The following is an 8,195-nucleotide window of genomic DNA, read 5'->3' as shown; positions in this document are numbered from 1 at the left end:
AACAATAGAAATTTATTTCTCAGTTCCAGAATCTGGCAAGTTCAAGATCAAGGTGCCAGCAGGGTTGAGTTTTGGTAAAGGCCCTCTTCTTGGTTCCGAGCTGGGGCCTTCTCACTGTGTCCTCACCTGGAGGAAGGAGCTAAGCATCTCTCTGAGACTTCTTTTATAAGGGCACTAATCCCATTCAAGAGTGCTTCACCTTCATGGCCTAATCATCTCCCGAAGACCCTGCCTCCTAATACCATTACCTTTTGGGGTTAGGACTCAACATGTGAATTTTAGGGGGCACATTTAGACCATGCCACATGTTTTAATTTCTCTTGAGTAAATACTTACAAGTGGAATTGCAGTGTCATAGGCTACATGTAGGTTTAACTTCATAAGAAATTGTAAGAGTTTGTTTGAACAATGTTTTTGATCTGAGAATAAGTCAGAACATTGGATTGGGAGCTCAGAGATCAGGCAATGACCTTGGACAAATCACCCTTCCTCTTTGGATCTCAATTTCCACTATAAAATGGGCATATGTGCATATTCAGTAGCCCAGCAGTGTCCAACTCTTTGTGACCCCATGGACTGTAGCCCACCAGGTTCCTCTATCCATGGGGTTTTCTAGGCAAGAATACTGGAGTGGGTTGCCATTTCCTACTCCAGTGGATCTTCCCAACTCAGGGATTGAACCTGCGTCTCCTGTGTCTCCTCCATTGGCAGGTGGATTCTTTACCACTATGCCACCTCGGAAGTGACAGGGTGGATTAAGTGCTCTTAAACCTCTTTCAGCCTGAAGAGTCTTTATATCTTAGAGATTGTGGAAATTGAAAGCCTGACACATGTCTGATTCAGGTATTAAAAGAACTGGTCCTCAAGGCCACTCACCAGCAACTTCTGGTGCCCAAGAAGGTACAAGCAGCCTTCCATATCAGGGCTATGTGAGTGTAATCACAGTGTTAATGACAGTGGTGATTTGAAGAGGCCTTTGCCCCCAAAAGCTCACAGTTCTTTCACATGAAACAATGACTTTGACTTGACTTTGGAGAATATCAGATGAAGCTCTCACAAGGAGTGGAAATGGGAAACAAGTGGGTATTGACTCAGGATGAATGGAAACAAGAGATTAAACTAATATTTGTGATGATTGCTGGCTGGCTAGAAGAGCAAATGGGCTTTGTAGCCGCCCTCCATTAAAAATAAGGCCTTATGGTTGGATCCATGTCCTAAGTCTGTAATTAAAAAAATCTCAGTTTCCTTCTCCACTTTTTTCAAACACAACCCTGAACCATCTGCTCTCACCCATCAGCAATTACAGTCTCAGCAAAGGTCAATTCCTTATTCGACCTACCTGTCAGAGCCAAATTAAAGCTGGAAGGTCAACCAGGAGGTCCTCCTTCAATCATAGAATCACTTGGAAGACAGAGATTTCAGGATTTTGCATTTTGTAACATCACAGTGATTCTTTCTTTGAGTGAATGAAAGTTGCTCAGTTGTGTCCAACTCTTCGAAACCCCATGGATTGTAATCTACCAGGTTCTTCTGTCCACGGAATTCTCCAGGCAAGGATACGGGAGTGGGTTGCCATTCCCTTCTCCAGGGAATCTTCCCAACCTGGGGATTGAACCCAGGTCTCCTGCATTGGAGGCAGATTCTTTACCAACTGAGCCACCAGGGAAGCCTGAACTTAAAGAACCTAAGAAGTTCTTTTTTTAAAGGTAGCCAATTTAGAATTGATGGTTCTTCAACTAAGAATTTTATTCTGTGCTTTGGAGTTGATATTTTTGTGTATGTCTATGTGGGTTTATATTTATGGGGATGTTCATATGTGTTTGTGTATATGTGATTTCATTTTTATACCTGTTCTATAATACTTTTTTAATTGGAGTATAGTTGTTTTACAATGTTGTGTTAGTTTCTGCTGTACAACAAAGTCAATCAGCTATATGTTTACATATATATAATACTTTAAGTTAGCCTAAAACATTAGGCTAAACCCCAGGCCACTAATGATTACCTCTTTGTTATTCAATGTAATGAGAGTGATGCTCTTCTTTTCTTGCCTCCTGGTAGGATTTTCCAAACTTGGAAAAAATGTATTGAAGAGTTTGGTGAAGACCCTTAAAAAAATCCCAAGGATCAGTTATACTTGACTGTGGGTTAGGTCTTTCGTCTTGGTCAGACAGAAGATCTTTCTTAGTCTATGTTTTATTACTTTGTCTTAGCATTTTTGGTGTCTCAACAAGGACAAACGAATCATCATTTGGAAAGGTGTGTGTGTGTGTGTTAGTATTTATTTATAATGACTCATAGGAAATGGCAACCCACTCCAGTATTCTTGCCTGGGAAATCCCAAAGACAGAGGAGTTTGGCAGGCTACAGTCCATGGGGTCACAAAAGAGTCAGACACGACTGAGTGAGTAAACAACAACAAATACTGTTCATGTGAATGAAGGCTGAAGATCGTATTGGGAGATCTTTCATGAGTTGGCGGTGACTATGACCACTAGAAAGCATGTGTAGAAGAAGAAAACTCTTTCTGGGAAGCCAGTTTTGTGGCTCACTTATTTTTACACTTATAAGCATTGCCTGGGTAATCAAGTCCATTTGCTTCACTGTACTTTAATCCCAGGGTAGAAAATAAAACCAAGCAGGAACCTGCAGACCTGGGTTTCAGACCCAGCTCTTCCACCAACAATCTGGGCGACCTTGACGAGGTCGTGCCTTCTCTAGGCCTCGGTTTCTTACTATAAGGTCTTTTCCCTATTAGCTTCTGTACTCTTACATCTTTGCATCTTGCTATCTGCAGCACCCAGAGCAGTGCCAGGCGTATATACGACACTCCAAATATATTTCTTTTCTTTCTTTGTTTTTAAAAAACATTTGTTTGTTTGGCTGTGCCGGGTCTTAGTTGTGGCATGTGGGATCTGTTAATAGTTTCCTCACCAAGGATTGAACCCGGGCCCCCTGCACTGGGAGTGTGGAGTCTTAGACACTGGACCCCCAGGGAAGTCCCTCAAAATATATTTCTTGAGCCAGTGAATATATTATGAAGTCAAGTTGGAAGATCTCTGAGGTCCCCAAATACTTGAATATTCAGTGATCCTAGCGTAGTGTTCTTCCTCTTTCTCTTGTACCCTCCCTCCTTCTTACTGTCTATTGAACTAATTAATCTGACATTCTCATGTTTCCAATGTAAGCATATATAAAGTCTCCCAGTCATCCAGATATTCTCCCTGAAGGCAATCAAATTTGTCCTTCTGTTTATCTCCTTTTCCTCTCTAACCTCGGACAATCACTGATCTTTTTACTGTTTTCATTGTTTAGCTTTTTCCAGAATGTCATAAAGGTGGAATTACACAGTATATGGCCTCTTCAGATTGACTTCTTTTTATAAGTTTTATTTATTTACGTATTTATTTTGTTTTCACTAGGTCTTTGTTGCTGCTTGTGGGCTGTCTTTAGTTGGGCAAGCCAGGGCTACTCTTCGCTGGGGTTTGCAAGCTTCTCATTGTGGCGCTACTCTTGTTGCAGAGCACAGGCTCTAGGTGAGCGGCTTCAGTAGTTGTAGTACATGGGCCTAGTAGTTGTGGCTCATGGGCTCTAGAGTGTGAACTCAGGGCTTGTGGCACATGGGCTTAGTTGCTCCGAGGCATGTGGGATCTTCCCAGACCAGGGATTGAACCCATGTCACCTGCATTGTCAGGTGGATTCCTATCCTCTGTGTCACCAGGAAAGTCCTCAGACTGACTTCTTTCACTCATTAGTACACATTTAACATTCCTCTTCTTTTCTTGGTTGATAGAATATTTATTTTATCACTGAATGATATTCCATTGTTTGGCTGTAGGCCAGTTTGTCCATTCACTTACTAAAGTACATCTTGGTTTTTGCCAAGTGTTGGCAGTTATGCTGTAAACATCTGCATAAAACAGTTTTTATGCAGACGTGTTTCAGCTCCATTGAGTAAATATCTGGGAGCACTATTGCTGCATTGTATGGTAGGACTGTTTGGTTTTGCAAGAAACTGCCAAACTGCCTTCCAAAGTGGCGACACCATTTTACATTCTCATCAGCAATGAATGAGAGCTTTTGTTGTTCCACATTGTCAGCATTTGGTGTCATCAGACTTTTGGATTTTGGCCGTATCTATGGGTGTGTAGTGGCATCTCGTTGTTGTAATTTGCAACTCTCTAATGACATGTGACATTGAGCATCCTTCATGCTTATTTGCATGTCAGAAGATATCTGAATATTTGAACAGATGTCTATTGAGATCTTTTGCCCATTTTCAAATAAAGTTCTTCATTTTCTTATTGTTTTGAGCTCTTTGTATTGGTTAATAGTCCTTTATCTGATGTGTCTTTTACAAATATTCTTTCCCAGTCTGTGGCTTGTCTTCTCATTCTCTTGGTATAATTTTGATAGACATTCTCAAATTACTCTGTTAAAATTGGCATCTATTTGTACTTTCGCCTGTAATGTGTGAGAGTAAACATTTTCTCTCATGACACAGTGTATTATCAATTTGTGATTTTTTCCAGTATGATAAGTAAAAAATAGTACTTACTGTAGTCTTGATTTCCATGTACTTTATTAGTGAGAGACTGATTATCTTTTAGTATGTTTATGTGCCATTTGTATTTTATTTTATATGAATTATTTGTATTTTTTGTTCATTTTTCAGTTAGGATTGGCTCTTACAATTGCTGTGGCTGGTGAGACTATGAATAAACAAATTCTGTGGACTAGAGCAGAGCTCAATATCCTCAAAAATGTCCTCTCTACACTCCTCATTTTCACATACTACTTTGACACTTAGATCCATTCACTGCCAGCATCATCTGTAGCTCAAGGTGCTGAATTTTCAGTGACTTTGTTTTTTGTTTTGACTGATGTTATGGTTTGTTCAATATTTGATACTGAGTATGATTTTTACCCACCTCGGATACTGTCTTCCTTCCCAGGATTATCACTCTGGGAAATCCCATTCTTCTTAGTCAGAAATACCGTCAGGTTTCATACATAATCTTTTTATATGTCAACTGTGATAATGAAATAGCACAGAGAGTTACTCATCCTTATAAGTATTTCGAAATTCCCTTTAACTCAATACTACTGCTATTGCTGGGCTTCCCTGGTGGCTCAGCAATGCAGGAGACGCAGGAGACACGGGTTCAATTCCTGGGTTGGAAAGATCCCCTGGAGGAGGGCATGGCAACCCACTCCAATATTTTTGCTGGGAAAATGCCATGGACAGACAAGCCTGTCAGGCTACAGTCCACGGGGCTGCAAAGAGTCAGACAGGACTTAAGTGACTGCAGTCAGACAGGACACATGCGTGTACTGCCACTGTTACAATGGGGTCACTGTTACTTCACAGTATCTCTGATGTCAGGTGTATCATGCAGGCAGAAAGTGTGACAGCCAGGACAGGAAACAGATCTAACTCCATTTAGGGCTCTTTAGCTTATCTATCAGTCCCCCTATCACTCATTAATCCACCTACCCAACCACTCTTCATCCATCCACCATCCATCCAAGAGTAATAAGTGATTACTCTTATTTCAAAAAGGATCTAAAAATATCTACACATTCATGTCCATAGCAGCATTAGTCACAATGGCTAAAAGGTGAAAGCAACCCAAATGTCCATTAATAAGTGGATAAGCAAAATGTACTATATTTAAACAATTGAATTATTCAGCTTTAGAAAGGAAGGAAATTCTGACACATGCTGCAACCTGGAGGCTAAGTGAAATAAGCTAGTCGCAGAAGGCCCAATACTATATGATCCCACTTATATGAGATACCTAGAGTAGTCAAGGTCTTAGAGATGGAAAGTAGAATGCTGGTTGCCAGGGGCTGGGTGGGGGTAGGGGGGTGGGCAGTTAGTGTATAATAGGTACAGAGCTTTAGTTTTCAAGATGAAAGGAGTTCTGTGGGGGATAGTGGTGATGGTAGCACAACACCGTGAAAGTATTTAATACAACTGAACTTAAAAATGGTTAAGATGGTAGCTTTTATGTTCTGTGTCAGTTCAGTTCAGTTCAGTTGCTCAGTCGTGTCCGACTCTTTGCGACCCCATGAATCACAGCACGCCAGGCCTCCCTGTCCATCACCAACTCCCGGAGTTCACTGAGACTCACGTCCATTGAGTCAGTGATGCCATCTAGCCATCTCATCCTCTGTCATCCCCTTCTCCTCCTGCCCCCAATCCCTCCCAGCATCAGAGTCTTTTCCAATGAGTCAACTCTTTGCATGAGGTGGCCAAAGTACTGGAGTTTCAGCTTTAGCATCATTCCTTCCAAAGAAATCCCAGGGCTGATCTCCTTCAGAATGGACTGGTTGGATCTCCTTGCAGTCCAAGGGACTCTCAAGAGTCTTCTCCAACACCACATTTCAAAAGCATCAATTCTTCAGTGCTCAGCCTTCTTCACAGTCCAACTCTCACATCCATACATGACCACAGGAAAAACCATAGCCTTGACTAGACAGACCTTTGTTGACAAAGTAATGTCTCTGCTTTAAAACACATCTATAGTAAGATTTATGTATTCAACAGATATTTACTGTGTTCTGTAAATTCTAGGCCATGTGTGCTAGGCACAGGAGATAAACCCTGAGTAAGAAATATGGTCTCTGCTCTCACAGAGGGGAAGAGAGCCAAAAAAAAAAAAAAAAAGTAAGCAAGGAAATAAGCAAGATATTTATATTTTGTTATGAGTACTGTGAAATTCTCGAACTGGGGCAGGAGTGGGGCTGTTTTAGTTAAGGCGGTCAGAGAAGATGGTAGCTGTTGTTTTTTTTTTGAGTCACTGATCTTGCTGAGAATCTGATGAACGCTATGGGCCCTCTCTCCAAGAAAACGTTAATCTGATCACAATTGTGTGTACAATTTTAGCAAGTCCATAGATGTTAAAAACCCACCTCTGAGGGGTCCAAGGTCAAAAACACCTGCTTCTCTGGTTCCCCAGTGTTCTATGGGATAAATTATAAATTCCAGGATGCTTAGTATGCCACACAAGGTCCCTTGTGGTTCAGTTCCTGCCCATCTCTCTGGCCTTCTCTCTGGCCAGATAAGTAGACCACAAGCACTTACCGTTCCCTGAATATGCACACTGTGTTCTCTCACATCTCAAAATCGTTCCCCAGCTGTGGCACCGTAGGAACTCTTCCCTGAACACTCAGTGTAAATATCCCCTCTAATCGATGATTTCTTTTCTTTTTTTTTTTTTTTGAAGATTTTAAATTTTATTTTATTTTTAAATTTTACATAATCTGCCACAGGTATACATGTGTTCCCCATCCTGAACCCTCCTCCCTCCTCCCTTCCCATTCCATCCCTCTGGGTCGTCCCAGTGCACCAGCCCCAAGCATCCAGTATCGTGCATCGAACCTGGACTGGCAACTCATTTCATACATGATATTTTACATGTTTCAATGCCATTCTCCCAAATCTTCCCACCCTCTCCCTCTCCCACAGAGTCCATAAGACTGTTCTATACATCAGTGTCTCTTTTGCTGTCTCGTACACAGGGTTATTGTTACCATCTTTCTAAATTCCATATATATGCGTTAGTATACTGTATTGGTGTTTTTCTTTCTGGCTTACTTCACTCTGTATAATAGGCTCCAGTTTCATCCACCTCATTAGAACTGATTCAAATGTATTCTTTTTAATGGCTGAATAATACTCCATTGTGTATATGTACCACAGCTTTCTTATCCATTCATCTGCTGATGGACATCTAGGTTGCTTCCATGTCCTGGCTATTATAAACAGTGCTGCGATGAACATTGGGGTACACGTGTCTCTTTCCCTTCTGGTTTCCTCAGTGTGTATGCCCAGCAGTGGGATTGCTGGATCATAAGGCAGGTCTATTTCCAGTTTTTTAAGGAATCTCCACACTGTTCTCCATAGTGGCTGTACTAGTTTGCATTCCCACCAACAGTGTAAGAGGGTTCCCTTTTCTCCACACCCTCTCCAGCATTTATTACTTGTAGACTTTTGGATCGCAGCCATTCTGACTGGTGTGAAATGGTATCTCATAGTGGTTTTGATTTGCATTTCTCTGATAATGAGTGATGTTGAGCATCTTTTCATGTGTTTGTTAGCCATCTGGATGTCTTCTTTGGAGAAATGTCTATTTAGTTCTTTGCCCCATTTTTTGATTGGGTCATTTATTTTTCTGGAGTTGAGCTGT

General features: G+C 41.3%; 1 non-coding gene across 1 annotated transcript; it reads right to left on the bottom strand.

The window, feature by feature from the left end:
• Positions 1-1,594: 1,594 nt before the first annotated feature.
• Positions 1,595-1,666, bottom strand: TRNAW-CCA. Its single transcript has one exon. It is a non-coding gene; the product is annotated as a tRNA-Trp (tRNA).
• Between the last annotated feature and the right edge of the window lie 6,529 nt (positions 1,667-8,195).

Source organism: Bubalus bubalis, chromosome 17, assembly GCF_019923935.1.
Source record: "Bubalus bubalis isolate 160015118507 breed Murrah chromosome 17, NDDB_SH_1, whole genome shotgun sequence".
NCBI classification, from domain to species: Eukaryota; Metazoa; Chordata; class Mammalia; order Artiodactyla; family Bovidae; genus Bubalus; species Bubalus bubalis.
The sequence above is the reverse complement of the archived record's forward strand: the minus strand, read 5'-3'. Positions and strand labels throughout refer to the sequence as shown.